General features: G+C 36.3%; 1 pseudogene across 1 annotated transcript; it reads right to left on the reverse strand.

The window, feature by feature from the left end:
- On the reverse strand, positions 1-27,703 carry LOC115834343 (annotated as a pseudogene). The gene is made up of 4 exons (XR_004029266.1): positions 27,395-27,703; positions 18,005-18,101; positions 6,211-6,329; positions 1-181 (listed from the first exon to the last, which is right to left on the reverse strand). The product of XR_004029266.1 is annotated as a mannosyl-oligosaccharide 1,2-alpha-mannosidase IB-like (transcript).

A 27,703-nucleotide genomic window follows, 5' to 3' on the forward strand; every position in this document is an offset into this window, starting at 1 on the left:
CCAATTTAGAAAAATAATATGCTTCTAGGGAAATTGTTCATTTTATTAAATTCCAACCCTCCCCTCCAAAACAAACAATGCATTGCTTGATTCTGCTCACCTCCTCTCCTGATAGGTAATATGCTGCAAGTAGGCCTCCAATAAATCGAATGTTGACTTCAAACACAGACACCTCTGAATTCTGTGAAAAACATATTGAAAACATTCACAAATACGTAATGCTTTATAGTTTTCAAAATATTATCAATACTTCATTTGTTTTTCACAAACACCCTGTGGAAAATATTTTCTACTTTCTGCACCTTCATTTCTCATGCAACTGCAATCTCTCCTCTCGTTTGTTAATGTTACTGAAACTTCTCTACTGCTGTCACCACAGCTCCCTAATTCCCAAAACCAACAAGCCATTTTTTATGTACCTTACACAGTACTGTGAAATTATCAGGATATTTAACACTGTTAACTATTGCCCTTCCTCATGAAAGCCTTCATTTCTAGAATTCTGGGTCATGATTCTAGAATAGCACTCTTTACTGGTGGTCCTTTTTCTTCTGTTCTAATCACTACAGCATAATTTTTACTTCTCTCTCTCCTCCTGGATTTAAGTATTTTTCCTAGAATATATAATAAGTGTTAAAGGAGGCACCAAAAAAATGGCAGAATGATGGATTATTCAATAATAATGTTGGGAAAATTGCCTCCTGGGTAAGAAATTAACATAAATACTAACTTCACAAATATCAAAATGAAATCTAAATTATTTGGAAATAAATGTTTAAAAAAATTTAAAAAGTAGAAGTGTGGCAATATATAAATTTCCTTGCAAAAGCAGGTACTTAAGCATAAAACCAATAGTTTTGATAAATTGATGACATGAAATTTTTCTAAAATGCAAATTACCTATAAGAAAAAGAATCATGAACAAAACTAAATGGCAAACAGATGGAAACAGCACAAATATAGTAATATTAATAACCCTACTAAATAGAGTCTCTGTTTGTATTTACATATTGATATAGATATTGCTAGAAATATTCTAACACATGGAAAGAAAGCAGAAGTGGCAGAGAACATAATCAAAGAATCTACAGAAGATATACAACTAACATAAAAACATTCATAGTTAATTTTAATAAAATTAAAAGGAAACTGTATTACTCTAAAGTCTTTCCAAATTCATAGGCAGGCACATCAAATGCTAACATATTTCTTCAGTATAGAATTTTTACAATATAATGTAATTTTTTGATAGCACGATCATCATTCCATCCCACCATGAAAGCAAAGTGCTTAATATTACTTCATATATTCCCAACATGTAACATACTATAGGGCACATAGTAGACATTCACTAAATATGAGGAGGAAGGAAAAAAGGGTAGGAGGGCCTCCATCCCTTACCAGAATTGCAACAATAACCTTCCAACCAGTCCTGCTTTAATACTTACCCTCCTCCCCTACCCTCTATTCAGCACACTATAGTTAAAATGAGCCTTTTAAATCTTACATCAGTTTAGGTCACTACTCTGTGCAAACCCTTACGATGCCTTCACATAACACTCAGAGTAAAATGACCAACAAGATCTAACATGCTCAGATCCCCTACAACCTCTTTGACATCTCTCGTATTAATATCCCTTTGATTCATTTAATTATATGGGCCTACTTGCTGTACCCAGAATTGTCAAACGTGAGACTCCTATGTCAGTCTTTACAGTTGTTACCCTCTTATCTGGATGCCTTCCTTTCACATAACTGAACAAATCACTCTCACTTCCTACAGGTCTCTGAATAAATGTCACCTTATCAGAAATTTTTTCTATCTAATATAAAATATTAATACCAATTACCTTGCATTATTTCCCTAATTAACACATCATCATCTAACTATATATAATCACATGGTAATAAAACAGTTTCATTTGTAAAACAATCTTCCTTCACTACAAAAACAAAAGGTATGAGAAATTCTAGAGGGACAGAATGGAAAAATAGGATAGAGACATTTTTGAAAGAAGTAATAACTGAGAATCTACTAAACTTGACGAAAACATAAGTCTTCAGATTGATGAAACATTATGAGTCCTTTAAAGAATAACCCACACATAGACATATGGTAATAGAATTACGGAACAACAAAGTGAAAAATAAAATATTAAAACAAGGGAAAAAATAGATTGCCTTTTTAAAATTAAACTGAAAACACACTTTGCAATAGTATAACAGAAGCAGGAAAGACAAGGGAACTGTACCTCTATTCTTAGTTTTAATATCTATTAAGACAGAGTTGTATATCCACATGGCTCCCCTTGGGTCTCTTCTCAGAAGTGTCACTTTAACAAAGAGTTCTTCCATGACCACCCCATGTAAAATACTAATAGCAGTACCCCACCATTACTCTCCACAGCACTTATCATCACCCTCTGATGTACTATATATAACTTGCTTACTGTTTTGCTCCCCACACTAGAACACAAACACAAAAAAGAGATAAAACTCTGTTTTGTGGATTACTATATCCACAGAATCTAGAACAGTGCCTGTTGCATTTGATAAATGTGTGCACTTATTTATCTATTACTTAATTTGGAGGTCTAAAATATAACTTGGGATCAACTGGACAACAATGACACATAAAACAAAAGGGAGATGAGTTAAGTTAAAGCATTCAAAAATCCTTATATTCTTCAGAAGGAGGATCTTACTCTGTTGCCCAGGCTAGAGTACAGTAAGCATGATCATGGCTCCCTGTAGCCTCAACCTCCTGGGCTCAAGCAATCCTCCCTCCTCAGCCTCCCAAGTAGCTGGGACTTATTTTCTGTAGAGTTCAGGTCTCACTATGTTGCCCAAGCTGGGCTCAAGCGACCCTCCTGCCTCAGCCTCCCAAAGTGCTGGGATTACAGACACGAGCCATGACTCCTGGTCTGAAATTGATTAATTTCAAACTGCCTACTTAGGGTTATACTTAAAGTTTATATATACTTATATATACTATACTTTGATGAGAGAGAGAGAGAGAGAGAAAGAGAGAAAGTGTGTGTGTGTGTGTGTGTGTGTGTGTGTGTGTGTGTGCACGCCTACTTTGGAGTTACTCTTACAGTTTAAACATATATATTGTTTATTGTTTTGCTCCTGACACCAGAGCACAAACACAAAAAAGAGATAAAACTCAGTTTTAATATATTTTTATAAATATATATATATATCACATATATATATATATTTAAACTTCAAGGGTATCTCCAAAGTCAATAGAAATGGAAGGTATAATGTTAAACTAGTAGAGGGAAAAAGAGAGATGATGTAATTTAATCCAAAATAAGGAAAACAAACTAAAAACAAATGAAAAGTACAATCATAATATAGGTAGCAAAACAAGATGAAAGACCTAACTCCAAATATGTTATCATAGTAAATGTAAATATATCAAACTTAATAGTTAAAAAGACTCTAAGGTTGGATAAAAATAACAAAACCCAAATACATACTATATATGCAAAATAAGCAGCTAAAACGTAATGACATTTAAAGGTTGAAAGAAAGGAACAAAATGACTGTGCTGATGATTACGCTACTTCTCTCAGGTTCAAATCCATTCTTCTATACTCTACTTTGGTATATGGGAGTTGGAACTACACAAATGCATTTAATTTACCAGCTGGCTCCCTTTTAGGCACTAACATTAGGAGGTTCTAAAAAGACAATGCAAGACTGGAGGAAGAAGAGTCTTATTCCCTCCTGTTTACTTCTAGTTTCTGATAGTGTCACACCAGCCAGGTTCACCCTGGCAGTGGCAATTGGTTCCAGAGTACTGTTCCCCTATCACACATACAGACACACAATCCCCAAATCAGCCTCATGGTTTCCTTTACCGATATCAAGCACTTGGCTAGGTGTCTCCTCCTCAGAGTTCTGAGTCCCAGCTCTGACACAGTCTTCCTGAGGTACCAGTAACACCTGGGCAGCACAGGTACTAGTTCTATACAGCCCAAGCTACTGCATTTTAATGATCCCAACCTCTTCCCATTGTTCTTACAGCCCCCACAGGTGGCAGCTGTTTCCTGTTTCCTAGAGTTAATATCTCTGGTGATATCACAATGCTCTCTTTTTGCCTTTTTGGTTCCCCATTAGTTGGATAACAATTCTAAACATTAAATTCTCTAGTTAAAATAAATGGTATAGTCTGGTTCCTGATTGAACCCTGACTGATAACAATGATATACAAGGGAATTATTAGCCATAATAAAGCTGTCCTGTCTGAAAGGGGCCGGGCGAAGACCAAACTACACCCGTCGCAGTCAAGAGATCTTCATTGGAGGTATCGAGCGGCACCACGCAAGGAGAAGGAAGAGAAGAGAGAGAGGGCTGCTGGTGTGCTGGGTTTTATATCCCTTGGGCCTACGTGGATTGGGCTAGGGCGGGCCCAAGGGAAGGCGGGAGATGCTTCTTTCTGATGGGCCCTCCTTTGGCGGGTTCAGACAGTGCCCGGTCAAGGAGGGGAGAAGAACCCAGAACCGGCCCCATCTTAACGTACGGCGCCATTTTAAGGTACCCCATGTTACCTAACACTGTCAATGAATGGGAGTATTGCACAGATGTTAATTCTCCCCAAATTAATCTGCAAATTAAATGCAATCCTTATCAAAATTTCCACACAGTTTTCCAGAACTTGAAAGAACAAAAAGCTGAGAACTAAGATAATTTCCGCAGAGAACAAGATCAGATACCAAGATTCAGATACAGACATCAAGCTTCTTACAAAAAAAAAAATTGTAGTTAAGATAGTTTAGTATTGATATATGGATAAAGAAAAAAGCCAATGTTAAAGAATAAACTATAATATGACTAATACATGACTAATGCGGCATATAAAAATAGCAGGAAAAGAAATGGTACTAGGATCAACTAATAGTGGCCTACTTCATCCTACATTAAAAAAAATCAATTCCATTTAGATTAAAGAGTAAATACAAAAGCAAAACTCTAAAACCTTCAGAATAAAATATAAGAAAATATATTCATGATCTAGGAGTAGGGCTTTCTTAAACAAGATACAAAAAGCACAATCTGTTGTATAAAGGCTACATAGCTACACAGAAAAAAAAGACATTTCTCAGCTTTCCTTTGGAGTTAGTTGAGGCTGTATTAGTAAACTCTACAAGCAAAAATGGGGAGACTACCTCCTGAGACGTCTTCTTAAAGAACAGTCACATTCTTTCTGTCAACTGGATAAAATGCCTGGATCTTTAGGAACCATTTTATACCATGAGATCTAAGATATACACTGAAGCCGACAGAGCAACAAGACAAATGATCCTAGATCCTTGATGATCAAGGAGCCACCCAAACCAGCCCTGAACTGCTTATCTCTGTACTTGATTTACATGAAAAAAAATAAATATCTATCTCGTTTAAGCTATTTTATATTAGGTTTTCTATCATTCACCATCAAACCTAAACTTAACTGATAATAAAAATTGTTCTTATTGAGATACGTCCAAATGCTACAGTAATATAAAGGAAAGAGAACCATTTTTGTCTAGTTGGCACCAAGAAAGGCATCAGAGAAGAAATAATTATGGACTTTTATCACAATTTAAATAACGAAGAGTCTGCCAGAGAGAAGTACATAGAGAAGTAGTGAAGGATAATACAGTCAAAAGGAAAAGCAAGCATAAATAACACAAAAGATGTGAATATGACAAAACAGTCCACACATCTTTTAGGTGAAGACTGGTGATAATGAAAATAATTGCTACTATTTACTGAGCACTTAATATGTACCAGATTATCTCAAATAATCCTCACAATACTATAATGGAATAGCAATTTTATGGCAGGTTTAGGAAGATAAGGAACTTTCTCAAGTTGCACACCAAGAATGCAACTGTGCTGGGCGTGTGACTTAACAACTATGCCAAACCTAAGCAGTGCCACTTAACCATGCTAAAGTGCCAGAAGAATGGGTGTAGGCCTAACTATGAAAATCACTAAACTTTAAAATATATATATATATTTTTTTCCATTCATGAGAGCTCAACCCTCATGACCTAATCACCTCCCAAAGTCCCCATCTTCTAGTATCATCATATTAGTGATTAGGTTTCAACATATGAATTTTAGGAAGGCACAAATGTTCAGACAATAGCAGTTAGACATTGTGCCTTTTCATGGCCAATCTAAGAGATTAGTTATCAATCATACACTCACCACACTGAAATCAAGGTTGTCTTCAATCCATCTTTGCCCATCTAGGAATTCAGCATGAAGTCCCATGATATAAAGGGTATCCAAAGCATCTACTATGGTAGCACCCATTTGTGAACTTCCTATATTTGGGAAGAAAAAAATTATCATTAAAAAGATCCCTTTAGGCTCCTGTTCTCTTTGGGGGGGAAAAAAAGATTCCCTTCACATTCAGTGTATTTTAATTACTTACATATAAAAGTAAACTAAAGTAAGAGTACAAGGACTAAAAATTTAGAATACCCAATATTGTTTGCTTTTACATTAGAAATTATATGTATATTAGATAATATACATAGTTTAACATATTTTACTAAAAATAATACTTTACTAAAAATAGGAAGACAAAAGAAAACTAAAAGCATACTTTTCCTTAATTTTCTGCCTGGTCAGAATACAAGATATCTATCTACTTAACTGAGAAAGAAAAAAAAAAGGGGATTAATTCAAGAAAAGGGGAGAGTAGTTCACGATGACAAAGCTAAGTAATAAGACAACCATGTCCTTCTGATCTAGTCCAAATTCATAGAAAGGACAAAAAATATATTTAAAAATAATAATAAATGTACAACAGGGCTGGATAACCACAGTGGGAAAAAAAACATAACAATCCTTAGCAATCAACAAGCAGGTAGATCAAATTGCAAAAATGAAACCAGCCTGCCTGCCTGCCTTCCTTCCTTCCTCCCTCCCTCCCTCCTTCCCTCCCTTCCTTCCTCCTTTCCTTCCTCCTTTTCTCTTTCTCTTTTCTCTCTCTCCCTTCCTCCTTTCCTTCCTCCTTTTCTCACTCTCTCTTTTCTCTCTCTCTCTCCCTCTCTCTCTCTCTCCCTCACTCTCTCTTTTTTTCTTTCTTGACGGTCTCCCTCTGTTGCCCAGGCTGGAGTGCAGCGGCATGATCTCGGCTTCCTGCAGCCTCCCTGCCTTGAACTCCCGTGATTCTCCTGCCTCGGCCTGCCTGGTGCCTGGGATTGCTGGTGCACACCACCACGCCTGGCTGGTTTTTGTGTTTTTGGTGGAGACGGGGTTTCGCCGTGTTGGCCAGGCTGCTCTCCAACTCCTGACCTCGAGTGATCTGCCCGCCTCGGCCTCCCGAAGTGCTGGGATTACAGACGGAGTCTCGCTCACTCAGTGCTCAATGTTGCCCAGGCTGGAGTGCAGTCGTGTGATCTGGGCTTGCTACAACCTCCACCTCCCAGCCGCCTGCCTTGGCCTCCCAAAGTGCTAAGATTACAGCCTCTGCCCGGCTGCCACCCCCGTCTAGGAAGTGAGGAGCGCCTCTGCCCGGCCGCCCCGTCTGGGACGTGAGAAGCGCCTCTGCCCGCCACCCCGTCTGGGAAGTGAGGAGCGTCTCTGCCAGGCCGCCCTGTCAGGGAAGTGAGGAGCGCCTCTGCCCGGCCGCCACCCCGTCTGGGAAGTGAGGAGCGGCTCTGCCTGGCCGCTGTGCAACCTTCCAAGTGTGAAGTGACAGCCTTCGTTGTAGAATGAAGGAAGACACTGGCACTGATTATATAACACCTTGGCAGCTATCTCAAGTCGTTGATGGTGGAGGTATTGGAATTATAGAAGAAAGCAAACACACAAATTTGACTAAAGGCGAGTTTGTGACTTCTTTCTATTGGCCCTGGCAAACCAAGGTTATTCTGGATGGAAATAGCCTTGAAAAGGTGATATATATATGAACTTACCTGATTTTTTTTCCCCGTATAATTCTTACTTTGTGCATTTGATATTCAGTTGTGTTTGTAATCACGGAAAAATAAAAGTATATATTTTCTTTTAAAAAAAAAATCACCCACTCTTCAGAAAAAAACAATGATCATGATAACCGACAAAACTGAATTAGCATTAGTTTGAGACCTCACAGTTAAAGAAGGAAACAGAAAAAAAAAGTCTACTGCTTGAAAAGTGTTTAAACATCGACTGCTGTGAAAAGGGGTATAAAAATAAAACCGAAGAGATGGAAGAACTGTTTTCTGTGTGCAGTGGGAAAGTTTACACAGATGACAAGCTGTCATGTGGGGATGTCCCAGCAACATTCAAAAGTCTATTTCCTTAGATCAAAAAGGACAGACACAAGCCCAACATTTATATCAATATCTGTGCTCGTTGGTCATAGTGCCTCTTCCCCAGAGTAATTATATGCTGCATCCATGGAGCAATGTGTCTAATACCTTAATTCTCTGAGTACAAAGACCAGTGGGGTCATATGACATTGCTATATTTAGAAAAGGACTCTGTTTTCTGTTTTGCTCAACTCTTAACAATTTTCTGCTCTGAAGAGAGTTTCAAATGTACATTGATCTTTCTCATATTGTGAATGAACTGAATTAGCACCTGTTTTCAACTGCCAAGATACTTATTTTAAAAAAAGAGAAAGAGAAGTCTGTGTACTCTTAATTCAACAAGGGACAAGGGAGGTGCAATTTTTTTTTTCTGCCTTCTTCCACAGAACTTAACCAGAAAGCAGTAATATTTACCAAATTTTACAAAGGCTAAGGTAGGTACTGTACAACTGAACAAAGCAACATGTGGAATGGTGATTACATCCCATGGTGATTTAGATGAAAATTTTCCAAAAACAAAACAAAACAAAAAAATACTACTAATGTTGGGAAGAGCTAACTCATGTAACTATGCAAAGTAACTGTGAATAATTAACTCTAAGGAAGCAGAAAAATAATTAATTACAGAAATGTCTGTGTAAGCCCTTCCCTCATAAAATACCTGGAAATAATAATGATTGTTTAAATGAACAGGTTTTGTTTTCTTTTTCTTTTTAAATCATAAACATCAATTGACTACAACAAGTCCAATCCCTTTGGAAGCATGCTTGCCATCTATCAATATATTTTTTTTAGTAACCAAAGGTTAATTTTATGTTGATAAAATGAAATGTACAATAGAAGTTAGAAAACATAAAAAAAAAGAAAAACGGAAACCATCAAACAAAATATGAGTAGAGAAAATCAAAATAATAAAATGTATCCACTTTTAAGAGATAATCCTTGTCATTAAAAAAATGTTCCGCGGGGAAGAAAGCAAGAGAGAAAGGGAGGAAGAGAGGTAAGAATTAATTCAAAACCAGCCTGATACCAAAACTAGATAATGAAAACTTAAGAGAACAGGCCAATCTTACTAATGAATATAACTGTACAAATCCTAAATAAAATAGTAGCAAAACCACCTAGTTTTGCTACTAGTAGAGTAAAAAATCTAGTAGTACAGCAAAAAAATAAACATCAGGGAGCAGATGGGTTCTCCCCAATCCCATTAATGCAATTATTATGTTCTATGAAAACGCAAATGATCCACACAGCTTACTGCCTGCATTAACATGGCTTTACTATATTACATTGTCTTCAACATGAATTTACTGTTCCAGGAGCTTTTGCCCGGAAAGATAAAAGTTGCAAAAAAAATTTATTGTTCATTCCAGGAACTTCCAGACAGACAGGGTCAAAGAAGCAGCAAAACATGACATTGCAAAATATATAAAACATCATAAAAATTTGGTATGAGAGCATGGGAATCAACTCTTCAATAGAAAGTATCAAATGATGATTTATACTCCAAAACTCTGAAAGGCTATGACTCCAGTGAGGTACTGATCTCCTTACCAAAGTAATAATTAATAGCTTTGTCTTATCAACAGGTTTTCTTGGTGACATATTCAGAGCCAGCATTCAACATTACTTAGTTCACATTTTCCATTTACTATTCTCCTCTTTTCTTTTCCATTCCTCTTTCTACTGAGTAGAAATTGTTTTCTTCCAATGATTTAAAGCTACACAAATTTGTTCTTATGATGGTTGTTCTTAATTTACATGCCATTTTCTTGTTCATGTGTTCCTAATAATTTCTTCAACTTATCAATACATCTATCTTCTCTTAGCTAACAAGACAAGTACTCAAAATTACACAAAATCTCTTAGCTAACAAGACAAGTACTTCAACACACTGATAAATTCCTTGGTCTTCTACCTACTAAGTTCCCTTCATGTTGATATTATCCAGAAAGTTAGTTATGTGTTGTTACGTTCCTCAGCTTTTTATTTTTGTTACGTTCCTCAGCTTTTTATTACGATAGAAATGGTATCAAGCCATTTAATCACTCATATATCTCTATCTCTTGCATAACGTCTTGAATATGTATCTCTTTTAATTTTGACATTTCATCGAAAACATTTACCAAACTTATTTTAAATCCTTGAGACTAGTGTTTGTGTCCTTATTTTAATTTGTGTAGATAGTTCTGCTCCTCCAGTTACCTAGTTATTTATTTAGTCCTCTAAGTACATATTTCTCTAAGGTATTGACTATTCTGGAGTGGAGAAAGGCCTGACCCACCTATTCTGTACCAGTCTTGGTTAGTTGCACAAGGTGCCATGAGCTAAAGGGCTCAAGGAAGAAAAGTGTAAAATTGAAATTACTGGCTATCATCACGATTGTTTACCTAGAGGAAGTCAAGATTTGAACAGGAAAAAATGAAAAAGCCTAACACTATTCTTGGGTCAAAGAAGCAGCAAAACATGACATTGCAAAATATATAAAACATCATAAAAATTTGGTAGGAGAGCATGGGAATCAACTAAAGCAGTTCTCACAAAAAAACTTAAAATATTTATACTAGTTAGTAAGAACAAATGAAAATAACTGAATATTCTAAGAAAAAACAAATTTGAGCAAAATAATAGAAGAATGAGAAAAACTAAAGGCAGAAATGGATGAATTAGAAATGAAGAAAATTATTGAAATAATAAATTCAAGAAATGGTTCCATGAAGAACCATACAATGAATCTACCATTAACCTCGTTTTTAAAAGGTAGACAAGACAAAAACACAAAATAATAAAGAAAAATGTAACAACAGATAAGCACAGAGAAAATTTTTTAAAATTATAAAAGGCCCATTTTATTCATATATTCACAATAAATTTGATCTTTCTCGAGAAATACTATTTTTGACTTATGAAAGAAGAAACAGAAAATCTAAACAAACAGACCGAAAAACAGAGGAAATAAAGAAGTTTTCAAAGAGCTACCTGCTATCAAAATAACCATATTCTGTAAGTTTCATAGAATGAATACTACTTTAATTTTAAGAGTGATAACTCCTATTCTATACAAACTTGTATATAACATAGGGAAAAAGATCTTAAAATTCAATTTGTAAATTCTGTATATCATTGGTGGAAAAAAAATCGAATTTACTAAGAAACATACAACTACACCTGATCTCATTTGTGAGCACCAAGGAAATATTTAGGAGTGGAATTGCTAGGCTATACAGTAAGTTTATAAGAAACTGACAAACTGCTTTCCACAGTGTACCATTTTACACTCCCAATACAACGTATAACAGTTATAGTTGCTCTAGCATCCTTGTCAATATTTGGTACTGTTGACCTTCAAATTTTAGACATGTTAATGGGTATGTAGAAATATTCCACTGTGGTGTGAATTTTACTTTCCCTGCTTATTGATGTGCTTACTGGTTATTCATATACTTCCTTGGGTGGGGAAGTATTTATATATTCTGTATACATCCTTATGTATATATTTCAAATATCTTCTCCAAGTCTGTGGTTTGTCTTTCCAATTTCCTGATGTCTTTGGGGAGCAGAAATCTTCAATTTTCATTAAGTCCAATTTACCAACATTTTTATTTTATACTTGATGCTTTTTGTATTCTAAAAAATCCTTGCTAACCTCAAAGTCACAAAGATGTTCTCGAGTGTTTTCTACTGAAATTTTTTTTACTTTTAGCTTTTATATTTAGCTCTGTGGTCCATTTTCGTATGCAATGTTGAAGGAAGAGGCAAAGCTCATTCTTTTCCCATAGAAATATACGGTTGACCTAGCACCACTTGTTGGAAAGGCTATCCTTTTAATCACTGAATTACCTCTGCATCTTTGTTGAAAATCAATTAACCATGTATGTACACTTCTATTTCTATTCTTTTCCACAGATCTCTATGCCCATCCTTATGCTAAAACCATACTGTCCTGAATTGTAGGTTTACTGTAAATTATAAAATCAGGTAGTGCAAATCCTTCAACTTGGTTTTTTTAAAAAATTACTTGACTATTCTAAGTGCTTTGTATTTTCATAGATTTTAGAATCAACTTGCCAATTTCTACAGAAAAGCCTAGTCATTTTGATTGGACTGCTCTAAATTTAAACATAAATTTAGAAAGAATTAACATCTCAACAATATTGAGTATTCGAATTCATGAACATGGCATTTCTCTCCATTAAGTCCTTTTAAATTTCTCTCAAAAACAACATGAAGTTTTCAGTGTATAGGTTCTGTACATATTTTGTCAAATTTATACACATATAGTTCATATTTTTTGATACTACTGCAAATGACTTTATTTTTTAAACTGTGTTTATAACTGTTTGTTGCAAATATACCAAGACACATAATTGGTTTTGCATATTAAACTTGTATCCTATAACATTACTAAATTTGTTTATTCTAGTACCTTTTTTTGGTACCTTCTTTAGGATTCTCTCTATGGGCAATTATGTTGACTAAAAATGTAAAGATAGTTTTCCTTCTTCATTTCCAATCTTTATTCTTTTTTTTTTTATTTTTTCTGCTTTAGTGCACTGGCTAGGATCTCCAGTACAATGTTACACAACAGTGAGAGGGTAGACACCTTTGCCTAGCTTGCAATCTTAGGGGAAAGCATATAGTCTTTCAATATTAAGTGTGTGGGGGGTATTTTGTATTTTTTGCTTATTGTTGTTGTTTTGAAATTCTCTTTATCAGGTTAAAGAAAACCCCTTTTTAGTGTGCTGACAGTTTTTATCATCGATGGATGTTAAATGTTATTAAATGCTTTTTCTCCAACTACTGGGATAATCCTATGATTTTTCTCTTTTATTATACTGATATCTTAAACTACACTAGCTAATTTCCAAATGTAAAACCTACCATGTATCTCTATGACAAACTCCACTTAGTCATAATGTAATATACACTCAGCCTTCAGTATTCACCAGTTCCATATCCACAGGTTCAACCAACACTAGATGGAAAATATTTGGGGAAAATAATTTTAAAAATAACAATACAGCAATTTAAAAAAACAAAAATTTTAAGATACAGAATAACAACTATTTCTATTGTATTAGGTATTCTAAGTAATCTAGAGATAATTTTAAATATATGAGAGAATATGATTAGGTTATATGCAAATATTATATACTATTTTACAAAAGGGACTTGGGCATCCATGGATTTTGGTATTCTCTGGAGTCCTGAAACCAATCCTCCATGGATACCAAAGGACAACTGTATTACTCAACAAGATTTACTAAAATTTACTTAAATATTCTTATGTCTATGTTCATAAGGGATACTGCTCTACAGTTTCCTTTTCTTATAAATATCTTTGTCTGGTTTTGATACTAGGGCTTTAGTGGTGCTCCTAAGAATACATCATCCTTAGTGGACAAACATCTGACAAGAGTACCTCAAATTACATTAAGCAAAAGTTGGCAGAACTGAAAGAAGTCCAAAATAAGAGTTGAGGACTTCAACATCCCTCTCTCAGTAACTGACAGACGAGACAGAAAACCAACTAAGATAGAGATAGCCTGAACAACCCCATTAAACAATGGGATCTAACTGACATCAATAGAATATTCCACACAATAACAGCAGAATATACACATACCATTCCTTCTAAGCACAAATGGAAAATTCACCAAGACAAACCTGTGTCAGAAAGCAAACCAAAATAATTTAAAAGAATTAAAATTATGTGAAGTACATTCTCTGATCCTAACAGAATTAAAACGAGAAATCTGTAACAGAAGGATTTTTTTAAACTCTAAATACTTAAACTTACTCAAGGAAAATTTTAAAACACTGAATTGAATGAAAATGAAAACATATCAAACCCTCAGGAATGCAGCAAAAGCAGTAGTTAGAAAGTTTACAGTAATAAATACATTAGAAAAGAGGATCTCTGGTCAATAATCTAGGCTTCTACTTCAAGACACTAGAAAAACAAGAGCAAAATCAACCCTCATGCAAAAGAAGAAAACAGTAAAGAGTAGAAATCAAAGAAATGAAAACACAAAGAAAATATTACAAAGATCAATGAACCCAAAAGTTGTTTCTTTGAAAAGATCAATAAAATTAATAAAATTCTAGCAGGACAAGAGAGGAGACAAAACATAAATCACTAATATTAGAAATGAAAGGAGATTATTACTAAAGCTGCCAGAGACATTCAAATGACAAGGCAATACTCCAAACAATTCTATGCATATAAAATCAATAACTTAGATAACTCAGACCAATTACTCAAAAACCACAAATTACCAAAACTCACCCAAAATGAAACAGATAAACTGAATGGTCCTTACTATCAGAGAAATTAAGTTTGTAGTTTAAAAACCTTCAAGAAAAAAAAAAATCCAGATGCAAGTGGTTTCTTCAGCAACATATACCAAACATTAAAGAAAAAAATAAAACCAATCCTAAACAATCTCATCCAGAAAACTGAAGAGCAGAAAACACTTCCCAAATCATTTTCTGAGTCTGGCATTACACTGATATCAAAACAAGACAAAGATAATACAAGAAAAGTACAGAGCAGTATCTTTTATTAATATAGAAGCAACAATCTTCAACAAAACATGTACAAATCAAATCACAGTTAAGTCAGAAATAACAAAAGGAACATATTTACATATAAATACACACACACACACACACACACACCTGGAAAATAAAATGCACCCCTCAGAAAGCATTGCAAAATCAAAGAATACTCTTTTTCCAAATTAAAATAACTTCTTCTACATGCAAAAAGACCTATCCCTAACAAAACTTTCTATTTTCCAGAACATCTAAATAGGAAGAACTCATTCTGGGTTTTTTTTTTTTTTTTTTTAAGAGAAAGGGTTTTGCTATGTTGCTATGTTGCCCAGGTTAGGGCACAGTGGCTATCCACAGGCATCATGATCATGGCGCCCCGTAGCCTTGGACTCCTGGCCCCAGGTGATCCTCCCATCTCAACCTCCTGCGGAGCTGGGACTATGTGCCACTGCACCCAGCCATTCTAACTATTAATCACTGTTAGAATAATTAGTATCAGTGCTAACTTACATCCAGCAACATTTCCTTCTCCCCTCTCCTGGCTCCAGAGCCAGACCCTAACTAAGCAAAACAAAAAGAACATGTCCCATCCTCCTAAGCACAGCATTTGGTTCAACAATGGGCACAAGACCTAATCAGAGACAATAAGAAACAGTGAGTATTTCAATTATATTTCTAAGACATCCGAGTGCTCTCTTCTCTACAATGTTCTCTTTCCCACAGATGTGGTAGTATGAAGATACGAAGCTTCAAACTGCTGCAGCCATCCTGCTAAGAAACCAGCTTGATTATATCAACACACAGGAAAACAGAAAAGAAAAGTAAAAAAGCTCAGGTAGAATCAGATATACACCAGGAATTCATTCAGCTGACTAAGTTTTCTTTTTAGCTTAAGCCATTTTGCAATGGATTTTCTGTTATCTGCATGTAAAGAGGACTCTGATGCCAAGAACTAACTAGACAGAAGTCAGAGGAGCCCCTATCTCAGTTACCATATAAAAGAATTGTTTAATAATCAAGGCTAACAAAAAGGAGAGTGTTTTAAGTTAATGTTTTCCCTAAAATCTAGAATACTGCAAGCAAAGGTTCAGTATCCACCTATATATTCCTATTCTGTAAAGGCATACTAAATTTGAGATGTCAAATGAGACACTGAGAACTACTTACCACCCTTCCCTTAGACTTTTACCATTTTTTAAAAAAAGAAAAAGATAAAAAATAGATTAAAAAAACTCAAATTGTACTTACTGGCAAGAATTTGAGATACACAAAACAGAGTAAGTAGAAAACAAAGTATTAAACTATAAAAAATAATCCTTTAACTAACTGCATAGCTACAAACATAAGACAAAACATAATAATGGATCTATTCCTACTTAGCTTACCTGGCTGGAAAAGAAACTGTAACCACTCAAAAATTTAATAAAAAATAAGCAGCACCTAATTTTGACTATTGAAAATTCTGTAGATTTTCTTTTTCTACCATTTCACTATAATTTTCTTCTCACAATAGATGTTTCCTAAGTGTCAAAATTAATTTTCTTCTATCTTTAAAGTTTACTAAAGCAGCAATATTTATTTGGTAAACAGATAGGACCAGTATCTATTTGATAAATATTAATATATTAGATGTTCTGAAAAATATTGTTTGAAAAAAATAAAAAATTGACATCCAATTTTTATTTTCAATATATTTTTATACTCCAATTTTTTAGAAGGCTCACAATTTACCATTGAGTTTAACATAAAGGAACAGTTACTTGAAGGGAGGTTCTAAAATTTTTTTTTTTTTTTTTTTTGAGACGGAGTCTCACTGTGTGGCCCAGGCTGGAGTGCAGTGGCGCAATCTCGGCTCGCTGCAAGCTCCGCCTCCCAGGTTCACGCCATTCTCCTGCCTCAGCCTCTCCGAGTAGCTGGGACTACAGGTGCCCGCCACCACGCCCAGCTAATTTTTTTGTATTTTTAGTAGAGACGGGGTTTCACCGTGGAATGTCTGTATTGCACTAATGCCTCATATTGTGACATCCACAAAGCAGTAAGAACTTTCCAGTCCAAAACTCTGCTAAGAAAATATACTTTATTTCATTACATAATGGCTGATAAATTAAATATCATATTATGAAGTCTCTAGTAGTCACTGATTACCTAGAGGAAATTTTTTTCCTTTACTCCTCTACCACAACATCTCTGAAACCCAACAGAAATTATTTTTTAAGACATTTTCTTTTTTGACCAAAAGCAAGCAACAATGAACAAATTATAACAAAAGTCACAGCATTAGAAAAATCCTTCCCTAGTGTCAAAAAGAAAATTCCTGTTATTTGAATTATTGTGATGGTTTACTACAGGTAATAAAATCAGATTGCATATAACTAGTTTGTGTCTTTTTAGCCCATTAAAATTTTCTTGCCTTCATCTATCATTATTTAAAAGATAATCATCAAGTCACATCAAGAAGCATTTAAAATGGGGGAAAGGAGTGAAGACTACAAAGAGTAGCTTAACAATTCTGAAGACTTATCTTTGGGTTTAGTAAAAGTTGTTAAATTGGTTAAGTTAAACTGGGAAGTTTTATAAGTGAACTGAGCTCAAGGAAAGTAGGATGAACAAACTCAAGATGAACACAGCTCTTCCCCAAACCTTCATTCACAGAACACATTGTTAATTTTTCCTTAGGAGCTGTGAATGTACAACATAACCCACTGAATTCAGTAACCCAATCATCCCAAGTATGTAACTTTTTAAAAAAAAGTACATAGAACTACAAGAATTTCCTATCCCTCCCCTCTTCCTCTGTGATGTGAATATCAGAATAGGTATTGTGTTGAAGAAAAAAATGACAAGTAGGTGCCCACTTTTCCTGACACTAAAGAAAAAAATACCAAAAAAAAAAACTTTAAAATACTCAGATAAATGACTAAAGCATTCACATGTAAATAGAAAATCTACCACATACATGTGTACTCCAAAGTAACTGGAACTTAATCATGACTGACACTTGAAAAAATCATACATGTTTCTTCAAATTATAGTTCCACAGAAATACTCAGATTTTAGAAAGTACTTTGAAAAGTTACATCTTGTTTTAAAAGATGGAGGTAGAAAATGGAAATGGTAATTAGAAAAAGTAAACTTACCAAATATGTTAGGGGAGTGTCCTTTCCTTGCAATAGGTCTGAGTTCATTATGTCCCCACCCATATGTCCTATAGTTATCCCAAGCATGTTTCATCATCTGAAAAGAGAAAAATTAAAATCCATCAATTTAAATTTTCACAAACTGTTTATTTCATACAATTTTGGGTTCTATTACTATATCCTTGCCCATTCTTCTAGATCTACATTAGTACATTATTCAATTAACATTTGTATCAGGTGGAGCCAAGATGGCCGAATAGGAACAGCTCCAGTCTCCAGCTCCCAGCCTGAGCGACACAGAAGACGGGTGATTTCTGCATTTCTGTTTGAGGTACCAGTTTCATCTCACTAGGGAGTGCCAAACAGTGGGTGCAGGACAGTCCGTGAAGCGCACTGTGCATGAGCCGAAACAGGGCGAGGCATTGCCCCACTCGGGAAGTGCAAGGGGTCAGGGAGTTCCCTTTCCTAGTCAAAGCAAGGGGTAACAGACGGCACCTGGAAAATCGGGTCAGTCCCACCCTAATGCTGCGCTTTTCCAACGGGCCTGGAAAACGGCACACTAGGAGATTGTGTCCCGCACCTGGCTCCTATGCCCACGGAGTCTCGCTCATTGCTAGCACAGCAGTCTGAGATCAAACTGCAAGGCGGCAGCAAGACTGGGGGAGGGGCGCCCACCATTGCCCAGGCTTGCTTAGGTAAACAAAGCAGCCAGGAAGCTCGAACTGGGTGGAGCCCACCACAGCTCAAAGAGGCCTGCCTGCCTCTGTAGGCTCCACCTCTGGGGGCAGGGCACAAACAAAAACTCAGCAGGAACCTCTGCAGACTTAAATGTCCCTGTCTGACTGACAGCTTTGAAGAGAGTAGTGGTTCTCCCAGCACGCAGCTGGAGATCTGAGAATGGACAGACTGCCTCCTAAAGTGGGTCCCTCACCCCTGAGAAGCCTAACTGGGGGGCACCCCCCAGTAGGGACAGACTGACACCGCACTCAGTCGGGTACTCCTCTGAGACAAAACTTCCAGATGAACTATCAGACAGCAGAATTTGTGGTCTCACGAAAATCCGCTGTTCTGCAGCCACCGCTGCTGACACCCAGCCAAACAGGGTCTGGAGTGGACCTCTAGTAAACTCCAACAGACCTGCAGCTGAGGGTCCTGTCTGGTAGAAGGAAAACTAATAAACAGAAAGGACATCCACACCAAAAACTCATCTGTACATCACCATCATCAAAGACCAAAAGTAGATAAAACCACAAAGATGGGGAAAAAACAGAGCAGAAAAACTGGAAACTCTAAAAAGCAGAGCACCTCTCCTCCTCCAAAGGAACGCAGTTCCTCACCAGCAACGGAACAAAGCTGGACGGAGGATGACTTTGACGAGTTGAGAGAAGAAGGCTTCAGACGATCAAACTACTCCGAGCTACAGGAGGAAATTCAAAACAATAGCAAAGGAGTTAAAAACTTTGAAAAAAAATTAGAAGAATGGATAACTAGAATAACCAATGGAGAGAAGGGCTTAAAGGAGCTGATGGAGCTGAAAGCCAAGTTTCGAGAACTACGCAAAGATTGCAGAAGCCTCGGTAGCAGATGCGATCAACTGGAAGAAAGGGTATCGCTGATGGAAGATGAAATGAATGAAATGAAGCCAGAAGGGAAGTTTAGAGAAAAAAGAATAAAAAGAAATGAACAAAGCCTCCAAGAAATTTGGGACTATGTGAAAAGACCAAACCTATGTCTGATTGGTGTACCTGAAAATGATGGGGAGAATGGAACCAAGTTGGAAAACACTCTGCAAGATATTATCCAGGAGAACTTCCCCAATCTAGCAAGGCAGGCCAACATTCAGATTCAGGAAATACAGAGAACGCCACAAAGATACTCCTCGAGAAGAGCAACTCCAAGACACATAATTGTCAGATTCACCAAAGTTGAAATGAAGGAAAAAATGTTAAGGGCAGCCAGAGAGGAAGGTCGGGTTACCCACAAAGGGAAGCCCATCAGAATAACAGCTGATCTCTCGGCAGAAACTCTACAAGCCAGAAGAGAGTGGGGGCTGATATTCAACATTCTTAAAGAAAAGAATTTTCAACCCAGAATTTCATATCCAGCCAAACTAAGCTTCATAAGTGAAGGAGAAATAAAATACTTTACAGACAAGCAAATGCTGAGTGATTTTGTCACCACCAGGCCTGCCCTAAAAGAGCTCCTGAAGGAAGCACTAAACATGGAAAGGAACAACAGGTACCAGCCCCTGCAAAAACATGCCAAATTGTAAAGACCATCGAGGCTAGGAAGAAACTGCATCAACTAACGAGCAAAATAACCAACTAACATCATAATGACAGGATCAGATTCACACATAACAATATTAACTTTAAAAGTAAATGGGCTAAATGCTCCAATTAAAAGACACAGACTGGCAAACTGGATAAGGAGTCAGGACCCATCAGTGTGCTGTATTCAGGAAATACATCTCACGTGCAGAGACACACATAGACTCAAAATAAAGGGATGGAGGAAGATCTATCAAGCAAATGGAAAACAAAAAAAGGCAGGGGTTGCAATCCTAGTCTCTGATAAAACAGACTTTAAACCAACAAAGATCAAAAGAGACAAAGAAGGCCATTACATAATGGTAAAGGGATCAATTCAACAAGAAGAGCTAACTATCCTAAATATGTATGCACCCAACACAGGAGCACCCAGATTCATAAAGCAAGTCCTGAGTGACCTACAAAGGGACTTAGACTCCCACACAATAATAATGGGAGACTTTAACACCCCACTGTCAACATTAGACAGATCAAAGAGACAGAAAGTTAACAAGGATATCCAGGAATTGAACTCAGCTCTGCACAAAGTGGACCTAATAGACATCTACAGAACTCTCCACCCCAAATCAACAGAATATACATTTTTTCAGCACCACACCACACCTATTCCAAAATTGACCACATAGTTGGAAGTAAAGCTCTCCTCAGCAAATGTAAAAGAACAGAAATTATAACAAACTGTCTCTCAGACCACAGTGCAATCAAACTAGAACTCAGGATTAGGAAACTCACTCAAAACCGCTCAACTACATGGAAACTGAACAACCTGCTCCTGAATGACTATTGGGTACATAATGAAATGAAGGCAGAAGTAAAGATGTTCTTTGAAACCAACGAGAACAAAGACACAACATACCAGAATCTCTGGGACACATTCAAAGCAGTGTGTAGAGGGAAATTTATATCACTAAATGCCCACAAGAGAAAGCAGGAAAGATCCAAAATTGACACCCCAACATCACAATTAAAAGAACTAGAAAAGCAAGAGCAAACACATTCAAAAGCTAGCAGAAGGCAAGAAATAACTAAAATCAGAGCAGAACTGAAGGAGATAGAGACACAAAAAAACCCTTCAAAAAATTAATGAATCCAGGAGCTGGTTTTTTGAAAAGATCAACAAAATTGATAGACCGCTAGCAAGACTAATAAAGAAGAAAAGAGAGAAGAATCAAATAGATGCAATAAAAAATGAGAAAGGGGATATCACCACCGATCCCACAGAAATACAATCTACCATTAGAGAATACTACAAACACCTCTATGCAAATAAACTAGAAAATCTAGAAGAAATGGATAAATTCCTCGACAAATACACTCTCCCAAGACTAAACCAGGAAGAAGTTGAATCTCTGAATAGACCAATAACAGGTTCTGAAATTGTGGCAATAATCAACAGCTTACCAACCAAAAAGAGTCCAGGACCTGATGGATTCACAGCCGAATTCTACCAGAGGTACAAGGAGGAACTGGTACCATTCCTTCTCAAACTATTCCAATTGATAGAAAAAGAGGGAATCCTCCCTAACACATTTTATGAAGCCAGCATTGTCCTGATACCAAAGCCTGGCAGAGACATAACCAAAAAAGAGAATTTCAGACCAATATCCTTGATGAACATTGATGCAAAAATCCTCAGTAAAATACTGGCAAACCGAATCCAGCAGCACATCAAAAAGCTTATACACCATGATCAAGTGGGCTTCATCGCTGGGATGCAAGGCTGGTTCAACATACGCAAATCAATAAATGTAATCCAGCATATAAACAGAACCAAAGACAAAAACCACATGGTTATCTCAATAGATGCAGAAAAGGCCTTTGACAAAATTCAACAACCCTTCATGCTAAAAACTCTAACTAAATTAGGTATTGATGGGACATATCTCAAAATAATAAGAGCTATCTGTGACAAACCCACAGCCAATATCATACTGAATGGGCAAAAACTGGAAGCATTCCCTTTGAAAACTGGCACAAGACAGGGATGCCCTCTCTCACCACTCCTATTCAACATAGTGCTGGAAGTTCTAGCCAGAGCAATTAGGCAGGAGAAGGAAATAAAGGGTATTCAATTAGGAAAAGAGAAAGTCAAATTGTCCCTGTTTGCAGATGACATGATTGTATATCTAGAAAACCCCATCATCTCAGCCCAAATCTCCTTAAGCTGATTAGCAACTTCAGCAAAGTCTCTGGATACAAAATCAATGTGCAAAAATCACAAGCATTCTTGTACACCAATCACAGACAAACAGAGAGCCAAATCATGAGTGAACTCCCATTCACAATTGCTTCAAAGAGAATAAAATACCTAGGAATCCAACTTACAAGGGATGTGAAGGACCTCTTCAAGGAGAACTACAAACCACTGCTCAATGAAATAAAAGAGGATACAAACAAATGGAAGAACATTCCATGTTCATGGGTTAGAAGAATCAATATCGTGAAAATGGCCATACTGCCCAAGGTAATTTATAGATTCAATGCCATCCCCATCAAGCTACCAATGACTTTCTTCACAGAATTGGAAAAAACTACTTTAAAGTTCATATGGAACCAAAAAAGAGCCCGCATCGCCAAGTCAATCCTAAGCCAAAAGAACAAAGCTGGAGGCATCATGCTACCTGACTTCAAACTATACTATAAGGCTACAGTAACCAAAACAGCATGGTACTGGTACCACAACAGAGACATAGATCAATGGAACAGAACAGAGCCCTCAGAAATGATGCCGCATATCTACAACTATCTGATCTTTGACAAACCTGACAAAAACAAGAAATGGGGAAAGGATTCCCTATTTAATAAATGGTGCTGGGAAAACTGGCTAGCCATATGTAGAAAACTGAAACTGGATCCCTTCCTTACACCTTATACAAAAATTAATTCAAGATGGATTAAAGACTTACATGTTAGACCTAAAACCTTTAAAATCCTACAAGAAAACCTAGGCAATGCCATTCAGGACATAGGTGTGGGCAAGGACTTCATGTCTAAAACACCAAAAGCAATGGCAACAAAAGCCAAAATTGACAAATGGGATCTAATTAAACTAAAGAGCTTCTGCACAGCAAAAGAAACTACCATCAGAGTGAACAGGCAACCTACAGAATGGGAGAAAATTTTTGCAACCTACTCATCTGACAAAGGGCTAATATCCAGAATCTACAAGGAACTCAAAACAAATTTACAAGAAAAAAACAAACAACCCCATCAAAAAGTGGGCAAAGGACATGAACAGACACTTCTCAAAAGAAGACATTTATGCAGCCAAAAAACACATGAAAAAATGCTCATCATCGCTGGCCATCAGAGAAATGCAAATCAAAACCACAGTGAGATACCATCTCACACCAGTTAGAATGGCCATCATTCAAAAGTCAGGAAACAACAGGTGCTGGAGAGGATGTGGAGAAATAGGAACACTTTTACACTGTTGGTGGGACTGTAAACTAGTTCAACCATTGTGGAAGTCAGTGTGGTGATTCTTCAGGGATCTAGAGCTAGAAATACTATTTGACCCAGCCGTCCCATTACTGGGTATATACCCAAAGGACTATAAATCATGCTGCTATAAAGACACATGCACATGTATGTTTATTGCGGCACTATTCACAATAGCAAAGAGTTGGAACCAACCCAAATGTCCAACAACGATAGACTGGATTAAGAAAATGTGGCACATATACACCATGGAATACTATGCAGCCATAAAAAATGATGAGTTCATGTCCTTTGTAGGGACATGGATGAAACTGGAAAACATCATTCTCAGTAAACTATCACAAAGACAAAAAACCAAACACCACATGTTCTCACTCATAGGTGGGAATTGAACAATGAGAACTCATGGACACAGGAAGGGGAACATCACACTCTGGGGACTGTTGTGGGGTGGGGGGAGGGGGGAGGGACAGCATTAGGAGATATACCTAATGCTAAATGACGAGTTAATGGGTGCAGCAAAACAACATGGCACATGAATACATATGTAACAAACCTGCACATTGTGCACATGTACCCTAAAACCCAAAGTATAATAATAAAAAAATAAATAAAAAATAAAAAAATAAAAATAAACAAATAAAAAAAATTTGTATCAGTATGAAAACATACATAATTATGTTTAATCTCATCTTATATGACAGGAAAAAAATCGGCATAATAGACAAGTCCTCTTTCTTCAGGAGGTACATATCTGTTTGGGATTCCTTCCTTTTGAGAAATGTTAAGTCTTTCTGGGGACAGCTCCCCTTTCCTCACATATAACAGAGCTGTCAATCAAGGGGCTCTGCTTCTACCATCAATTAACTCAGCCTAGCTAGAAAATCCCTTATCCTTAGACCAGAGATCAACAAACTAACTCTGCTGTTACAGCACAAAAGCAGTCCCAGATAATATGTAAGTAAATGGACACGGTTATGTTCAAATTAAAATTTATTTTATTCATTTATTTTTGTTTGAGATGGAGTCTTGCTCTGTCACCCAGGCTGGAATGCAGTGACGCAAGCTCAGCTCACTGCAAGCTCCATCTCCCGGGTTCACACCATTCTCCTGCCTCAGCCTCCTGGGACTACAGGCGCCCGCCACCACGCCCGGCTAATTTTTTGTTATTTTTAGTAGAGACGGGGTTTCACCATGTTAGCCAGAATGGTCCTGATCTCCTGACCTCGTGATCCACCCACTTTGGCCTCCCTAAGTGCTGGGATTACAGGTGTGAGCCACCGTGCCCGGCCTAAAATTTATTTTTAAAAAACAAACAGCAAGCAGAATTTGGCCCACGGTTGTAGCTGTCAACCCCTGCCCTAAACAAAGTGAGTGGATACATGTGATTCAAGTAGGAACAATCAAGTTCTTTTTACACATATTGTTATAGACATCAGGAGATAGAGGGACATTTTTATTCTGCAATCTCATGGTCTATGTAATATATAATCCTGGAGCTCATAATGGCTCTCTGCCAGCATGGAGAAACTAGCAAAAGGAAAGAGACAGATGCTTAACACTCACAATAATATCTACAGGCTTGGATTCAGCCAAACTTGAAGCCCTTGTTTAGAGCCATTAAACCAATAAATACTATTTGTATCACTTAGTTTGAGCTGAGTGTCTTACAACCCAAGGAGTTCTGAGTTATACAACAGCAGACTATTTAATTATGTATCAGATGAATTATATAATAGTAGACCAAAAATCTATTCATTTAACAGCGTACTATTCATTAAACATTTCCTAACTTGCTTTATGCAGCCAGCATTAATCAGACACCAAAATCAAGCAAAGATATTACAAGAAAACTCAAGACCAATGTATCTCAATAACACAGATGCAAAATTCCTTAAGAAAAATTAGCAACATCTAAGACAGATACTATACCATGACAAAGTGGAGTTTAACCCAGGAATATAAGACTAATTTAACATCCAAAAAACAATGTAATTTACCATGTTAACAGAATAAAGGAAAAACATCATACAGTCATCTAGAGAAAAATGAAGACAACGCATCTGACAAAATTCAACACTCATTCATGATAAAACTCTCAAACTACAACTACAAGGAGACACCCTCAACCTAATAAACAGCATCTTTAAAAAACCTACAGTTGACACAACATAGTTAATGGCAAAAGACTGGACGCTTAACCCCTAAAGCTGGGAACAAACCTAGTATGTCCATTCTCACCACTTATTTTGAACAATGTATTAGAACTCCTAGCCACTGCAGTATGACAAGAAAAAAAATATGAAAGGTATAAAAATCAAGAAGGAAAAAGTAAAAGTATCTCTTCACAGAAGACATGACTATGTATAAGAAAAATCACAAGCAATCTACAAAAAAGCTGTAAGAATAAATAACTTCAGTAAAATAACAGGATAAAAGTTCAGCAAACTAAAATATATTTCTATATGCTGAGTTCCATGAGTACTTCTGGTGAGTCACTGACCCTGAGGATCATCTGGGGTCCCCTGAACACACATGGTTATCTATCTGAATTATTAGGTATTTGAAAACAGTATTTCAGTACATTGTAATGACATCTGAAAAAAAGCAAGTCAGGCATCTGAAAAAAAATCTATCATTGTCTCTCCCAACACTGTCGGAAGGAAGTGCCTTAAGTAGTCTACATATAAAACAGACTCTAGAGGTGAGGTAAAATCAGAGCACAGCTCTATTTCTACTCCATCAAGGTCAACGTTTTATAATAATTCATAAGGCTAAGCTTAAAGTATCTGCTATACCTTCTGTATCTATTACTAGAATATATCCAAATAGATATTTGATTACTTGAACTAAATTTATCTTACTTCATAATAATTAAACCTTCTGAAATATTGTTGGTACAATTACACTCTGATAAAATATTTGTCTTCACAGGCAGTATAATTACAAACTTCACCCAGAATTTTCAGGAGTTCTAATTAACAAAGTTTAACTCAAATATTCACTAGATTTTTCCCATCTGGTATTCTCTTTACTTTTAAGTAACTACAGAATAACAAATTGAAAGACTTCTGAGGCTAAATAAATTTAAAGAATTTTGAAATCAATTCTTTCCCATTTTTCAATCCATGGAGACTTTTTGGAAGGAATGTGTTAATCTACAGTATAGTTGAGGGATATCATGACATATTCCTTAAAAAATTGGAGATATAATGCTAGCTCTTTAGAAGCATGTTTATGAGGTGATCTGCATAGTATCTAGCAGAGTCCCTTTGTAACTGAACATTTAAGAAACTGCTTAGACAATAAGTTATATACAAATATATTATTAATAAAATGCTGAATTTCAAAAGATCTCTGAACAAAGAATGAGTGGCACTAACCATCCAAAAGTTGTATCAAAAATATTTTAAGTGTCCAATAATTACATTATAATTAACATTTAAAAAAAAAAAAAAAACCAAGAAAGAGTTCTAGTCCTTATTACCAACCTGGAAACTATACTACAACTACGACCCAAGAACAAACAGATCAAAACAGGATACCATAGATTATATAATTTGTTTATATCCAAATACAAATCCATAAACACTCCATATCACAAAACTCAGCTTATTACCTCTTTAATTTTTTCCCTTTTTCTCTCTTATGTCATTATCTTCTGGGTCTCCACCACTTATTCCTACAAGTTTGGGAATAGGGACTGGTGGCAGTGGCTTTTCTCTTTATCTTCATTTCTTGGACTACCTTATTTTTCTCTGTCTGAATTTCTGCTCGAATTTCCTCTCTTGACTTTCTTAATTTTTCTTTTGCTTCTTCCAAGGCCTTCTCATGATCAGCTCGAATTTTATTTCTCAGACGTTTTCTTCTTCCCTGTGAGAAAAGAAGGAAATAAAACGTAAGAGTGAGCCTACTTAAGAATGTCAAC

Source organism: Nomascus leucogenys, unplaced genomic scaffold (genome assembly GCF_006542625.1).
Source record: "Nomascus leucogenys isolate Asia unplaced genomic scaffold, Asia_NLE_v1 001328F_41687_qpd_obj, whole genome shotgun sequence".
In the NCBI taxonomy this organism is placed as follows: domain Eukaryota; kingdom Metazoa; phylum Chordata; class Mammalia; order Primates; family Hylobatidae; genus Nomascus; species Nomascus leucogenys.